This window comes from Apium graveolens, chromosome 3, assembly GCF_009905375.1.
Source record: "Apium graveolens cultivar Ventura chromosome 3, ASM990537v1, whole genome shotgun sequence".
Taxonomy (NCBI): Eukaryota; Viridiplantae; Streptophyta; class Magnoliopsida; order Apiales; family Apiaceae; genus Apium; species Apium graveolens.
In genome coordinates this window covers 100,671,808-100,688,061 of record NC_133649.1, presented here as the reverse complement: position 1 = coordinate 100,688,061, position 16,254 = coordinate 100,671,808, and positions in this window count along the sequence as shown.

The window sequence follows — 16,254 nt, the reverse complement described above, 5'->3', positions numbered from 1 at the left end:
TGTTTCAGAAAGTGCCTTAAGCGCTGTATTGGTTAAAGAGGAATTGAAAGTCCAGAAACCCGTATACTATGTCAGCAAAATTCTGCATGGTGCTGAGTTAAATTATTCAACTATCGAGAAATTTGCTCTAGCCTTGGTAATGGCTTCGAGAAAGCTGCGTCCTTACTTTCAGGCTCATCAGATTGAGGTGCTAACGAATCAGCCCCTGAGAAATATCATTCACATTCCCAAGGCAAGTGGGAGATTGATTAAGTGGGCAATAGAGTTGGGAGAGTTCGATCTTAAGAATAAGCCACGAACGGCAATAAAAGCCCAGGCACTAGCTGACTTCGTGGTGGAATGTACCATACCCAACCAAGAAGTCGGGGGGCAGGAAGATACCGTACTTCAAGACAAGGAAGTCGATAATGGGCACAAAGAGAAGGATGATAAGGATGATAAGGAGAAAGAATATTGGGTTCTCTATTTTGATGGAGCATCAAAAACGAATTCAAGTGGAGCAGGTTTGGTCTTGCAAAGCCCTGATGGGTTCTTAATTGAGTATGATATGAAGCTGGACTTCCCAACCACAAACAATGAGGCAGAATATGAAGCTCTGATAGCTGGTCTTGGCCTAGCTGGGACACTTAGAGTCAAAAACTTAAAGGTCCGTGGAGACTCGAAACTGATTATATCCCAGGTAAAGGGAGAATTTGAGGCAAGGGATGATACGATGGCTAAGTATGTCCGCCTAGTAAGGGCTGTGATGACCCAATTTAATGAATGCCATGTTGAGCACATTCCAAGGGAAGAGAATGCTAAGGCAGATGCGTTGTCAAAGTTTGCTTCATCTGAGATAGAAGAAAGTTCAGGAAGTGTGTACTTCCGTGTTCTGAAGACACGAAGCATAGATGTTAAGCTTGTGGCTCCTATAGGCCTGGGGATGTCATGGATTGATCCCATTAAGGCTCACATTCAAACCGGTTGGTTGCCAAGCAATGCAACTGAAGCACGGAAGTTAATTGTTCGAGCACTAAGATACTCTTTGATAGATGGAATTCTGTATAAAAGATCTTTTGTGGTTCCCTACTTAAGATGTCTTTGGCCTGATGAGGCTCGCTTTGCTCTTGAAGAAGTACATGAAGGCATATGTGGACAACACTTGGGGGGCAGAGCCTTGGCTCATAAGATAACCCGTTTAGGCTTTTATTGGCCAGAAATGATGGCTGACGCCAAAAAATATGTGAAGAAGTGTGATCGCTGTCAGAAGCATGCACCTGTTATTAGACAACCCCCCGAAATGCTGACCTCTATCAACTCGCCCATCCCCTTTGCTATGTGGGGAATGGACATTCTGGGGCCTTTTCCCATAGCCACAGGACAAAGGAAGTTTCTGATTGTAGCCATTGATTATTTCACCAAGTGGATTGAAGCCAAACCCTTGGCCAAAATCACAACTAAGCAGGTTGCACAATTCCTGTGGGAAAATATTATGTGCCGTTATGGAATTCCCCGCATCCTAGTCACCGATAACGGAACACAATTCAACAACAAGGAATTCAAGAAGTATTGCGAAGAAAATGAAATTGAGTTACGGTTCACCTCTGTGGCTCACCCGCAAGCCAATGGGCAAGCGGAGGTAGCGAATCGAATAATCCTGGATGGACTAAAGAAGAAGGTCGAGAAATCAAGGAATAACTGGGTGGATGAGATACTTCCAATATTATGGGCCTATAGGACTACCTATAGAGTCACGACTGGAGCAACTCCCTTCATGTTGGCATATGGGGCAGAAGCAGTTGTTCCCGTGGAGATATCACATTCTTCTCCAAGAATTCAAGCTTTCAATGCTGGGGAAAATGAGGAAGGACAAAGGTTGGCTCTGGACTTAATTGATGAAGTGCGAGATAAGGCACATGCAAAGATAGTAGAGTATCAGAAAAAGGCTTCGTTCTACTACAACCTAAGGGTTAAAGAAAGGTTCTTCAAACAGGGTGACCTAGTCTTGAGGAAGGTGGAAGCTTCTGGTGTAGGGAAGAAAGGGAAACTTGCCCCAAATTGGGAAGGGCCGTACAAAGTCAAGAGCGTTCAGGGTAGAGGAACCTACAAGCTGGAGACTATGGATGGTGTTGAAGTCCCGAGAACTTGGCATGCACAAAACCTGAAGGTTTACTATGTGTAAAGCCATTAAACATGATTCTCACTTGTCAAGGTGACAAGTAGGTTAAAAAGCACCTTGAAGCTTTGATTGCTTAGGATTTACATATTTTAGCTTTATTTGTAGGAGTGATATAAGGGATGAATCCCAAGAGTTGCCATAAACTTGTTTTACAATTGTTTAGTTCATCTTATTATAGAACTATTTGGTTCATACTATTATATGATTAAGTTTGCTTATCTATTTTAGCACAAGTATGAGGAAAATAGGAGATAGCTTTTAAAAGGCTAGCAAGCTAACAGTACAAGTACTTGAAAAGGATAGTAGAAAAGCAAACAAATAACTTAAAATAGCATAATAAACCCCAAAGGGTAATAAGTTATGAATATGACTAAGTCAATACATAGAAAGCCACGATGGGCCAAACAAGAAAAACAAACTACTAAAAGATCCTTAAAAAAGTCATCATCAATGTTTCCTTCATTGGCAGCAGAAGAAGGAACTGGCGCAGGATCAGCATCTCGAGGAGAAACAGCTGCGGCTTCAGCAGAAGTAGTAAGAGTAGGAGAAAGAGGAATATCATCAAGAAGAGGCTCTTTCCCAGGAATAACAGGGACTGGATAGGCGGTGAGAGTCACCTCCGGAATCTTCTTCCCAATCTCCTCTATTATCTGCTCCCAACAGCTAGAAAAGGTCTCCGGGAAGTTAGCATCGTACTCAGCATTTAGGACATCCTGAAAGTCCTGAGATGCCTTATACTCAGCTATCACTTAAGCACGGGCCCTTTGAGCATCCAGCTCCACCTTAAGAACTTTCTCCTTTTCATCCGCCACCTCCTTCTCTACCTCACGGGAACGAGTGAAGTTGGCCTCGGAAGCCTTGAGATACCTATCCCTATCTCTCTCAGCAATAGTTAGGCTAGTCCTCACATCCTTCAAATTGTGAACGGCAGCCTGGAGATAGGTATTCATCTACACGAGCATATCAAAGTACAGTAAGTGATTATAAAAAAAAGAGGGGGAAAGAGGCTTACAGAAGCCACGACCTGAGCACCCAGACGCTCAATCTGTAGGTCATCAGAAGACTCTACAATCTCAGCCCTGTCACGAGGTATAATCACACTCTCAGACCAAACGGCGGCAGCCTCGGAACTCCCTACCACCGTGTCCCTCCTCTGAAGGCCCCAAGTGACGGTGAAAGGAGACGTATCCTCATCAAGGCTAAGAGGCCTCTGGGATAAAAAGGTAGGGACGGCCTCCTGAACTGTAACTGAAGGGCCGTCACCAATCCTAACCCGCTTATTGCGGTGGGTCTCAATAGCAGAGCCCTTGGCAGCACGGGCCTCCCGCTTCTTGAAGATCGTATCCAAAGCTGCCCTAGCTGCAGGCAAATACAGGCACATAAGAAGAAGGACAAATAAGGAATGAAGAAAATGGAACAAAAAGGGGAAAGAAATACCCTCGGGACCAAGGTCACTTAGACCTAAACCTTGCAAATTACCCTCTGAAAGGATGAGAGCGCAATGGTGTAAGTTATCAGCAGTAATGGCCTTGATGGCCGCATCCTCATATATCCCCAATTTTAGGTCTCTTAAAGACCCGTCTATACTTTTTGAGAAGTCGGGCCTGAAAAAATGGTCCCAACCCTCCTCGGAATCCAGAAACACATAAAACCACTCACTCTTCCATGTTGGATACAAGTCGGGGTTGGTGCCAAAAATAAAGCAGGAGCGGGCCAAGGATCTATGAACAATTTTGACCCATCCTTGGTCCTCAGAAGCATTTACAAATTCAAATAAATAATGAAAGACACAAACATTTGGCTCAAAACCGTGTTTACGAGACTGGGCCATATAACAGTGAATAAAACGCCAAGAATTGGGTGTAAGTTGGGTCGGACAGACTCGGGCCTCAGCCAAAAGGCGAAAAATAAAAGGATGAGGAGGAAGGCAAAAACCAGCATAGAAGGTTTCCTTATAGACCCGAATGGACCCAGGCTTTGGGTAGCAGGCCCTATCATTTGAGCCTGGAGCCTCGGCCCTATAAGGGTGTGAAATGCCAAAAAGGCGGGCTATGGTACCTACTTAATCTGGACCAAATCTAGAAGGATAATTATATGCATCTAAGTGTAACATGTTAGGAAAGGCTTGCCCGAATTCGGTTAAAAGATCCATAAGAGAAATAACTGAGGAATGTACAAGAGATTTTTTACCTCGACTGGCCCTAGAGGGACGGGCAACAGCTTGGGGGACATGGGAGTGAGATGAATCAGAATCCGCCATGGATGAAGACAAAAACCCAGGAAGCTCTTGAAGGTAAGTGAAGAAGATGAAGATTCAAACGGAATCTTCAAAATAAGCCCAGAAAGCGGCGGACTAGAAAGCCGGAAATCGCTTTGAGGTGGCGATTCTTGAGAGAATAATTGCAGAGTAGAAGTGAAGAAATTTTTGTGAAAGTGAAGTGTGAGAAATGAACTCACACTCCTCCTCTTATATAGAGGAGCTTAAGGATGCACAAATGTGCCTGGGCCTAAAGAAATGGGCCTAAAAAAAGCGGGAAACCCATAAAATTTGAATTTTGAAAAGAGTTGTAATCAAAAATCAAAGTTCATTGAATGAATCAAGGCTCGAAAAGCCTCAACAACGCCCAGGGTCCATTGTCCCGAGCCATTGTTAGAAGTATGGCTCCTAGGCGTGGATCAACAACGCCCAGGAAGCATCAGTCTTAACAAAGCCCAGGGTGCATTGTCCCGAGCCATTGTTAGAAGTATGGCTCCTAGGCGTGGATCAACAACACCCAGGAAGCATCAGTCTTCAACAACGCCCAGGGTGCATTGTCCCTAGCCGTTGTTAGAAGTGTGGTTCCTAGGCGTGGATCAACAACGCCCAGAAAGCATTAGCCTTTAACAACGCCCAGAGTGTATATCTCCTAGGCGTGGTGCTAAACCTGTCTCCTAGGCGTGGGTGCACAACGCCTAGGATCTATGAACGTATCAGCCTTCAACAACGCCCAGGGTACATTGTCCCTAACTGTTGTTAGAAGTGTGGCTCCTAGGCGTGGATCAACAACGCCCAGGAAGCATCAGCCTCCAACAACGCCCAGGACGCAAGTTTCCTAGACGTTGTTAGGAAACTGTCTCCTAGGCGTGGATTAACAACGCCCAGGAAGCATCAGCCTCCAACAACGCCCAGAACACAAGTTTCCTAGCCGTTGTTAGGAAACTGTCTCCTAGGCGTGGATCAACAACGCCTAGGATGTATTGAGCAGCAAAAGTTCTATTTTTCTGATTATTTAATTCGAAAAATGGGTTAAAATAGGGAAAATTAAGGATAAATCCCAGAAATTAAGGGAAAAATCCAGAAAATTACGGATAAAATCCAGAAATTAAGGGGAAAATCCAGAAAATTAAGGATAAATCCCAGAAATTAAGGGAAAAATCCAGAAAATTAAGGATAAATCCCAGAAATTAAGGAAAAAATCCAGAAAATTAAGGATAAATCCCAGAAATTAAGGGGAAAATCCAGAAAATTAAGGATAAATCCCAGAAATTAAGGGAAAAATCTAGAAAATTAAGGACAAATCCCAGAAAATTAAGGGAAAAATTCCTGGAAATTAAGATAATTCCTGAATAAAAGGAACAATCATTGTAAACGTGTAGGTCGCTCCATACTTTACGCAGAAATGAAACCCTGTAAGGGAATGAATAGACTTAACTTCTGCGAAACCTAATCAATGTTTCCCAAAAGTTGGGGGGCAAATGATAGGGATAAATAAATCCTGATTATATAATTAAATATTGTAAGGTGTGGGCTGCTAGGCCCAATAAGAAGATGTATGACATTCAGACCAAAAAGGTCAACACATTGATCAGGCCTGATGGACCAGATCAGGCCTGATGGAACAAAGAAGGCCCAAAAGCCCTAATTATTTATTAATTTCGTAATTAATAAATAAGGGAAGAAAACAGCTATTAAGATAAGTCCTAGTGGGAATATAAATCCTTGTAGATTGGCCTCCAAGGAACCTCATGAGATAAGGAGTCAGCTTCCTACTTCCTAGGACTCCTAAGTATTTCCTAATTCAGAGACTTGACCACCAAGTCTCCTATGCCAAGTCCAATTCAAAGACTCCCACACCTATATAAGGGGCCTCACCCCACAAATCAGAACTACGTTTTTTGGCTTGATTCTCTAATTCACAGAGATATGTAGGCATCTCGTAAAGGCAGAGTTAAGCTACGAAACACGAGAGCAGCCAAATCGAGTCTCGAAGCTCACGTTCCTTAGTAATAAATACAGCAATTATATATTAGTTTTTAATCCATAACATGTATCAATCAATGAGGGATCACTTTGATAAGTTTCTGACTTTCAGGGTTCAAGGTAAGGTTCTATAGGGATTCAAGTATCAGGATGAGATATCAATACTTAGGAATCATCAGCATGTTAATCAAGAGGATCAGTCAAGTAATATATCAACTCTACATTTTATCATGGCATTTAACTATCATGAAAAGGCTTTTGAACTCCTTGCAATACATACTCGAGGGTTCATGGCATTTCTATATGATTCAAAGATGAACATAAGATATGTTGATTTAAATATATTAAAATGACTCAGGATAGTTGCGTCAATATATATGAACTATTTGTTACACAATTGCAGTGAATACGAAGATAGGTTGAATCACTTGCCTTGAGAAAGGCTGGTCTGGTCTAACTGGTAGGAGCAACAACTGGAGCTTCACTCGACCTTTATGGAAAGTTTTCCCTCGTCTCGAGATCCTACATAAATAATAATCCTCATTATAATATATTCTCACTAACTTAACCTATTTACAACCCGAAATTAAACACGGATGACACTTAGGCCTATACGCACTTAATTTTATATTCACTTTTAAATTACAAAAGTACACAGATAGCCACATATTCACATATCATATATTAACACCAAATAACACCATATATACCATAATGCAACACTAGGCTTGGATGATCTCGACTCACATCTTAAGTCACTTGGTCGCTAAACTAGACAAGGTCTTCTAATTTTGGCTTCCTAACTCGATGTGCCTTTCCTAAATTATCCAAAACCTATTGACCCTCACTTGTGCATTTTTCTCTACTGACCTTATACTATCTTACAACTATGGTGGTCGACCTAATACTCACTTCTAAGTGTTCTAAAACTATGTGATAAGTGAAAGCGCTCACTGGTGCAAATTTCAGAATGACAACTATAGTTTCTTGAGTGCATTAGACACTCTTAAACTACAAGTTTTCCTTCAAAAATTTTACAAAAGACTCTCCTGACCTAAGGGCATCTCACAAACTTGATGTGGCTCAAGGGCCTAGCTTGGGCCTTCTTGGGCCTAAGCTAAAAGTCCAAGGTTCCCCTGTTTTTCTGGGCAGAAAATGCCCTGACTTGAATTAACTTGTGACACATGGTTCTAACTCATATCCTATGAACTATGGTTGGAAAAACTTCTCTGACAATCCCTCTAACTAAGGCCCAATAGGGCCTAATGAGGGCCTACCCTTGACATGGTCAAATCTTCCTATTTCTAAGTTGCAACAAAACTGTCCCCTGCTGGACAGATTTTGTTATTCTACTTGGGCACCTAGCCAAATGACATGCAAACCTCCAACCAACTCCTAAAACCTTTTATATACCCCTAATACTAACTTCTGGTGGCTTGGGCCTCAAATTGAACATCAATGACATAGTCAAAACTCACTCTAAACCTCAGGGTACTAAACTGATTTTCTGCAGAAACTATGACTCTCATTTCTCCAAGGTTTTGACTTGACAAACTCAACTACCAACATCCCAATACTTAAACCAAGACTTATAGATGGTAATCTACTGAACTAACTCCCTTATTCTTAAAATAACTTTGGGTGAGATCATCCTTACCTAAGGTACAATTATGGCAAAACAAAAGAAACTACACTTCACAACTCACAAATCTTCATGCTTTTGAAACAACAAGGTATATATTTTTTTTTATAAAAGATAACCACGAATTATTACCATGCAACAAGAAGCATAAATCAATATTAACACATTATTCCTACTGAAATTAAGGCTCTCTAACAAAATCTTTCCAAATGATCAAAATCTTACAACAAACTAAGAGAAATCCCCATGCATGCATGCCTTCGGGTTTTTCAATCCAAAACAACACATTTTCTATATATGTTCTATCATAAAATTGACATGCAAGCCTAGCATAAGATATACCTAGATGATCACTTAGCATACAAGGAGTTTTATCAAATTTTTACCACAAAATTCAAGTCATTATCACATAAATATGCAAAAATTGAACAAAACAACAAGAATGATCTCAAGGACCATTCATTCGGCTCCCATATGGTCATGGCCGAATGAATTGGAAGGAAATGGCCATTTAATCATCAAGAGTTTCCTTCTCAAGACTTGGCACTTATCCATTCCTTGTAGTCCTCTCAAAAACAACCTGAAATCCATAAGAATCAAGATTGTATTTTGAGTTTCACTAAAACCTTTACATGCAACCTTTTAAACTTAAACTTTCTACTCAAAACTCTTTGAAATATGAGTGATCATGGTATGGGAAGTAACATTTACTTGTGTAAAGAGTGGAAGCTTGGTTGAGGATTGAAGAAAAAAAAATGGGGAGGGGATTTCGGCTTTTAGCCGAGAGTGAGAGGGGAGAGCCGAGAGGAGGGGAAAAAGAAGGAGGGAGGTGTGGAATGGTGGAGTGAAAAATGAAGTGGCAATCATATTTGTTTGGTTTTTATGCTTTTGATTTGACCCCAAGTGAGTGGATTTAAGAAATGACACAAGTATCCTTCTAGCTAAAGTTAGGTAGATTTGTATGCAAGGATAAAGTGGTAACTTGGTTAGTAGAATGAAAGTGAGTGGGGTTGGAAATGTCTTCCTTGCCCCTTAGTTAAATGGAAGAGTATTTGCATGCAAGGATAGCTATGTAATTTGCTAATTATAACAAATAAAATTTGTAAAGATTTATTTTTATAAAATAAAATACAAGTTCAAAAATTATAAAATTTATACCATAAAATAACTTGGATTTTTAGAGACTTTTTAAAATCATTTTCACAATTTGTGAACAAAATACTTTTTAAAAGAAAATTTTCCAAGGCTTAGAATATTCCTTATAAATCAAAACTAAAGAAATTAAATAAACTCTTGCTTTGAAAAATCATATACTACATAAAGCAAATTTATAATGCAGAAATTTACACTCACACAAACGTACAATCATTGAATATATTTTCATCCGGCTTTAATATTATACCAAATCCACAAATAATATTACACAAAAATACCGATCATAACATCCTCTCCCCCTTAAGGATCCCTAGAATCTAAGAGAACAGATGAGGATACCGGAAGCGCACATCAGACTCTAACTCCCAAGTCGACTCTTCGACCTTAGGGTTCCTCCAAAGGACTTTCACTAACTTTACGGACTTATTCCTAAGACTCTTTACTTGCCAGTCGAGTATTGAAACCTGTTGCTCCACAAATGACAGGTCTGCCTGAATTTCTACAAGTTCATATTCTATCACATGGCTAGCATCAGGATTGTACTTCTTAAGCAACGACACATGGAACACATTATGCACATGCTGATACTGAGGTGGTAAGGCCAACTCATAGGCCACCTTTCCCACTTGACTCAATATCTCAAAAGGACCTATGTATCTAGGTGCTAACTTCCCTTTCTTGCCAAATCTCATCAACCCTTTTCTAGGTAACACCTTCAGCAACACAGCTTCGCCAATTTGGAATTGAACATCCTTACGCACTGGATTCGCATACTTCCTCTGTCTATCTTGAGCAGCAAGCAACCTTTTCTGAATTAACTTGACCGAGTCATGCAACTGTTGTACCAATTCTGAGCCGAGAATTCTTCCTTCTCCTACTTCATCCCAACTTGTTGGTGATCTACATTTTCGCCCGTACAGAGCTTCGTATGGTGGCATGCCGATACTGGAATGATAGCTGTTGTTATAAGAGAATTCAATCAACGGCAAGTGGTCATCCCAACTTCCTGCAAAATCGATTGCACAACTGCGCAATATGTCTTCAATTGTTTGAATTGTCCTTTCACTCTGGCCATCAGTCTGCGGGTGGTATGCCGTGCTCATATTCAACTTCGTTCCAAGACATTCCTGAAATTGCTTCCAGAATCTCGAGTTAAAGCGGGGATCTCTGTCTGAAACTATTGATACGGGTACTCCATGCCTTAGTACGATTTCACGCACATACAGATGAACCAACTTGTCCAGTGACGACTTCTCATTTATTGGAAGGAAATGCGCCGACTTCGTAAGACGATCAATTATAACCCATATTGCGTCATGTCCGGATTTCGTTCGCGGTAGTCCTACTATAAAGTCCATAGCGATATTTTCCCATTTCCATTCTGGAATCTTCAAGGGCTGAATTAATCCGCTTGGTCGTTGATGTTCTGCCTTCACTTTCTGACAAGTATAGCACTTCGCAACCCATTCTGCCACGTCTCGCTTCATATTTGGCCACCAAAAGTTCTTCTTTAAGTCTCGATACATCTTGGTGCTTCCCGGGTGGATTGAAAATTTCGAATTATGGGCTTCATGAAGGATCTCATTCTTTAATTCAAGTACATGAGGAATCCATATTCTGGATGAAAACCTTAGTATCCCTTGCTCATCCCTTTGAGTATTAATCTCCTCTCCAGATAACTGATTCTTCTCTTTCTCCATTACTTCTTCTTGACACTTCTTTATCTTTTCCACTAGTGTTGGCTGAAAGGTCATTGCACGACAAACTTCCTCGACTTTTCCATAAGCACAAAGTTCCAATTCCAATCTTTCGATTTCTTCAGATAACTCTTTTGATGTTATCATCATATTCAGTCTCTCCTTCCTACTCAGAGCATCGGCCACTACATTTGCCTTTCCAGGATGGTAATTTATCGAACAGTCATAGTCCTTGATCAATTCCAGCCATCTCCTCTGCCTCATATTGAGCTCTTTCTGAGTAAAAATGTAATTTAAACTCTTGTGATCCGTGTAGATTTCACACTTCTCTCCATAGAGGTAGTGTTTCCAAATCTTAAATGCGAACACTATGGCGGCTAGTTCCAAGTCATGCGTCGGGTACTTTAACTCATGCGGTTTTAACTGTCTTGACGCATATGCGATCACTTTACTGTGTTGCATCAACACACAACCCAAACCCTTATGTGAAGCGTCGCTGAATATTACAAAGTTCCCTTGATCATCTGGAAGTACCAACACCGGAGCTGTTACCAACTTCTGCTTTAACTCTTGAAAGCTATCTTCACATTCTGCACTCCATTCAAACTATTGATTCTTTCTGGTTAACTTGGTCAATGGCGTGGCGATCTTCGAGAAATCCTTGACGAATCTTCTATAGTATCCGGCCAATCCTAGAAAACTTCGTACTTCCGTAGGAGTCTTTGGCCTCTCCCAACTCATAACTGCCTTAATCTTTGCCGGATCCACCTTAACTCCCTCATTTCCAATGACATGCCCCAAAAATTGAACTTCCTTTAACCAAAACTCACATTTGGTAGACTTGGCATACAACTTCTCTTGTCGGAGTATCTCCAATGCTATCCAGAGGTGCTGCTTATGTTCTTCTTCCGACTTAGAATAAATAAGGATGTCATCAATAAATACCACGACAAATTTGTATAAATACTTCTTAAATACCCGATTTATCAGATCCATAAATGCGGCCGGAGCGTTGATCAGTCCAAACGGCATTACTAGGAATTCATAATGCCCATACCTGGTCCTGAATGCGGTCTTGGGAAAATCTTCTTCTTTGATCTTTAATTGATGGTATCCCGATCTCAAGTCAATCTTTGAAAAGCATTTTGCTCCCTTCAACTGATCAAAAAGGTCATCTATCCTTGGTAGCGGGTAGCGGTTCTTGATCGTTACCTTATTCAACTCCCGATAATCTATACATAGACGCATACTCCCATCTTTCTTCTTTACAAACAGAACAGGTGCTCCCCATGGCGACACACTTGGCCGTATCACTCCCTTATCCAAAAATTCTTGTTGCTGGCTCGCCAACTCTTTCATTTCTGCTGGTGCCATCCTATATTGGGCCTTTGAAACTGGTTCCGTTCCTGGAGCAAGGTTTATCTCGAACTCGATTTGTCGATCTGGTGGTAAGCCTGGTAGTTCATCGGGAAACACATCCGGGAACTCGTTAACTACAGGGATATCTTCCATGCTGGGGCTGCCTTTTTCCGAATCCACTACATAAGCTAGGAACGACTCACAACCTTTTCTAAGTAGCTTCTTAGCCTGAACAATTGTGAGAAATAGTTGCTCTTGCCTCTACCCCTTAAATACTACCTTCTCTCCACTCTTCGTCTTTAAGTACACTCTCTTGGTCTTACAATTAATCTGAGCGTTATTCTCTCCAAACCAATCCATTCCTAAAATTATGTCGAACTCTCCCAACTTGAAGAGTATCAAGTCGGCTGAAAACTTATACCCCGAAATATCAATCTCACACTTTGGATAAAATTGATTCACAGGAATCTTCTCTTGGTTCGCAATTACCACATTTACTACCTCACTCATAATCATTTTCTCACATTGAAGCTTATCAACAAAAGATTCTGATATGAAAGGTCTTGTTGCTCCCGAATCAATCAATACTTTAGCTTTGACATTATTGAGTAAAAGTGTACCTTCTATCACCTCCGAATTTTGTACAGCATCCTTCATCTTCAAATCAAATGTCCTTGTTGTTGCTTGCGGGGTTGGTGTAGGTGGTGGAGGTAATGCCAATACCTCAGCTGGCACGCTTGCACTGGTACTTGCTACATTCATCAGAGTTTTGACTGGTCCGGTTGTCTTGCACTCCCTAGCTATGTGTCCAGTCTTCCCACACTTGAAACACGTAACTCCTGGCTTTGGTATCTTACACTCATTCGCCAAATGTCCCTTCTGATTGCACCTGTAGCATGTCATGCTCAGCTTATTACACACTCCGGGGTGCCTTCTTCCGCAGTGCTTGCATTCTGGCCTCTGGAACCTGTTTTCTCCAACTTTCCCTTGGCTTGCCTGATTGTTCCCCTTCGATTCTTGCCTTTTACCCAAATTTCCTTTCTTTTGAAAATTTCCGCCCTTCTGGAAACCAATCCTCTTTACATTCCGATCTTATGAACTTCCGGCTTCAGACTTTTCTCCATAAAATGGAACCTTCCTCTTCTTGTTATCCCTCTCTTTCCTCGACTGCATCCCATTATTCTCAATCAGAGCAGCTTTTTGTACTACTCCCGCATAAGTTTCAAGCTCAAACATAGCCACCCTATCTCTGATCCAAGGCTCCAATCCTTGCTGAAATTTCTTTGCTTTTTCCTCCTCAGTGCTGGTATACTTTGTCACAAACCTTGACAACTCAGTGAACTTCTTCTCATACTCCAATACAGTCACGTTCCCTTGCTTCAACTCAAGAAATTTTAGCTCCATCTGATTCTGCATGTACTTAGGGTAATACTTGTCCAGAAATAACTTCTTAAATCTCTCCCAAGAAACCTACTGAGTGACTTCCATAGCTTTTACTGATTCCCACCAATAGATGACTTCTCCCTTCAAGAAGTAAGTAGCATACGGCGTCTTCTGATCGTCTCCTAACTGTACCAACTCAAAAGCCCTTTCCATCTCCTTGATCCATGTGTTAGCTATCACTGGATCAGTGGTATCATGAAATGCAGGTGGATTCACATTCTGAAAAGCCTTGAAAGTGACAATTTGTCTAGGTGGTACTGGTGGTTCAGGTGGTTGGTGTGGCTCACGGTTATCTTGGTTTTCAATTCGTTGTTGAAGAGTTAGTTTTTGTTGAGCTATAACATTGGTTTGCTGTTGCAAAGTTTCCAGCAGTCGAAGAATATTTGGGTCTGTGGTAGATGTGGTTGTTGGGTTCTTCTTTTTGGGAGGCATGATCCTGAAATAAGAGTTATGTCAAAACAGATATGAATGATAAAATGATTCGAGGGTATCGCATGGCATTCTTATTTACATATGGGGTCAAGTTTCCAAATTAAGCAGATATGATGATGATATAAAAACGTAAAATAACAGTTGAGAGCAAATGGAACAATAGAACATAATTATTGAAATTTTAAGGGTCTCAATACATAGGATTGGGACATAGTCTGTTTCTAGGAATAACAGGCTTATTTAAAGGAAACAACGGAAACAACTGGGGATTCCATAGAGTCTGATAGTACAACAACATGAAAGGTAAATGGAAAGAACTAAGGCTCCACTCCATCTGAACGGGGCTTGGTAGTCTTTTCCTCTCGAAGCGTCTTCACAATGCTCTAGAGCTCATCCGCCACCATCTGAATGACATACTGGCTGGTACGGTCCCGGTGCGCTGGCATCTCCTCAAGCTTAGTGTTGACGTACTGAACCGAGGTCTCAAGTCTCGCAGTCATCTGCTCCTTGGGCTTCCCTTCGTAGTTTCGGCTGTCCGGATACACATTCTTCAGTCGGTCTATCAGTCGGTCGTACTTGCCCTAAAGCATGTCTGTTAGTCCCTTAACAATATAGCAAGAATTACAGAAGGGGGTTGAATGGAATTCTTGAACTTTTTCTTTAAGATAAAAATGTTCAACTCGATTATAGATATATTTGTTTTGATTAGCACAATGCGGAATATAAACTTTAATGAATCAAAACAAGAGTAATTAAAAACAAGAGTCTTTAAAACTTTCTGGTGGATTTAAACAATTCCACCAGAGATATATTTAATATATCGAGAGAACTCTGTGTGCAGAAATGATCACAGCTGCTTATACAAAATAGAACTACTAAGAATACAGGAAATGCTAAAGATAGTGCTTACAAAGATTTCTCTGTTTTTGTTTCTTAGCTCTCTTAGTTATTTTTCTATTTGCTACTCTCTTGGTTTATATATTACCAAGATTACAAAGTCAAAAGAACTGAATAAATATAAAATCTAACAGTCTTGATCTTTGCTGCTTTTCATCCTCTATTACCCAGTTAATGGGCTTCCACAGTGTGTTTGTATCCATCTCGACGGCTGTGTGTCAGCTTTCACTGTTCAACTGATGTTTGAATCTTGATATTATCATCCGTCAACTTTCAGATCATCCGTCGATGACTTACTTGATCATCCGTCGACTGCTATTTTTAAACATCCGTTGAAAGTCATTTGATCATCCGTCGAAGCTTTGTTAAGCATCCGTTGATAGCTATTTTGGCACTTGACTTCATTTCACTTATACAAAATTACAAGACATTGCTTGTGTACAGTTAATCAACCTATTCTGCATATTTAGTTAAAGTCAACATGACTTATATACTTCTACAGATTCTATACAAAGGTGTATACAACACTGTGCTACAAACTCATTATTACATAAGCTACTCACTCGATGGATAATAAGTTACTCATCCGTCGGAACTAAAATGAGTTATCCGTCGGGACTATAATTCTTATCCGTCGAGTGCTACATTATTTCACTAAGTAAAATCTACTTAGATGTTTTATTTAGGTACTCATCAAGTGCACAACATATTCACAACAATCTCCCCCAATTTATGTCTACTGGAATTGTAGCCATAAATTAAGAGATACTTGATGATAACAAAACATCCTAAATATATATCTTTAAAGATAAGTAGATAAAACTGAAAGTGCTTCAATTTAAACAAGATATACAAGGTTTGGCTCACAGTCAGTTCAAGATGCTCCTCTAGCCTGAGCAGATTTTTCTAGTTTCTTGAAGGTCTGGATCTTCTTCCAAGCTTTCTGTTGTTTTCTTCAATTTGATTCTGGAGCTGTCTGTGGAATTCTAATTCATCAGATTCTGAGAGATGTAACATTTCTTGCATTTCCAAGAGAGTCTCATTGCTAGAGATACTCAATTGGTCTTCTAATCTGAAGAATCTTCTCACACCCTTGTCATCCATGAATTTCATCAGCCAGTAGGGCCTTAGATGCACTCTTCTTCCTGTGTATGGGATGTTAAGAGTTTTGGGTAGTGCATCTTTGGCTCTAACACTCCTTAGCTCTTCAATCTTCTTCAATACTAATCTT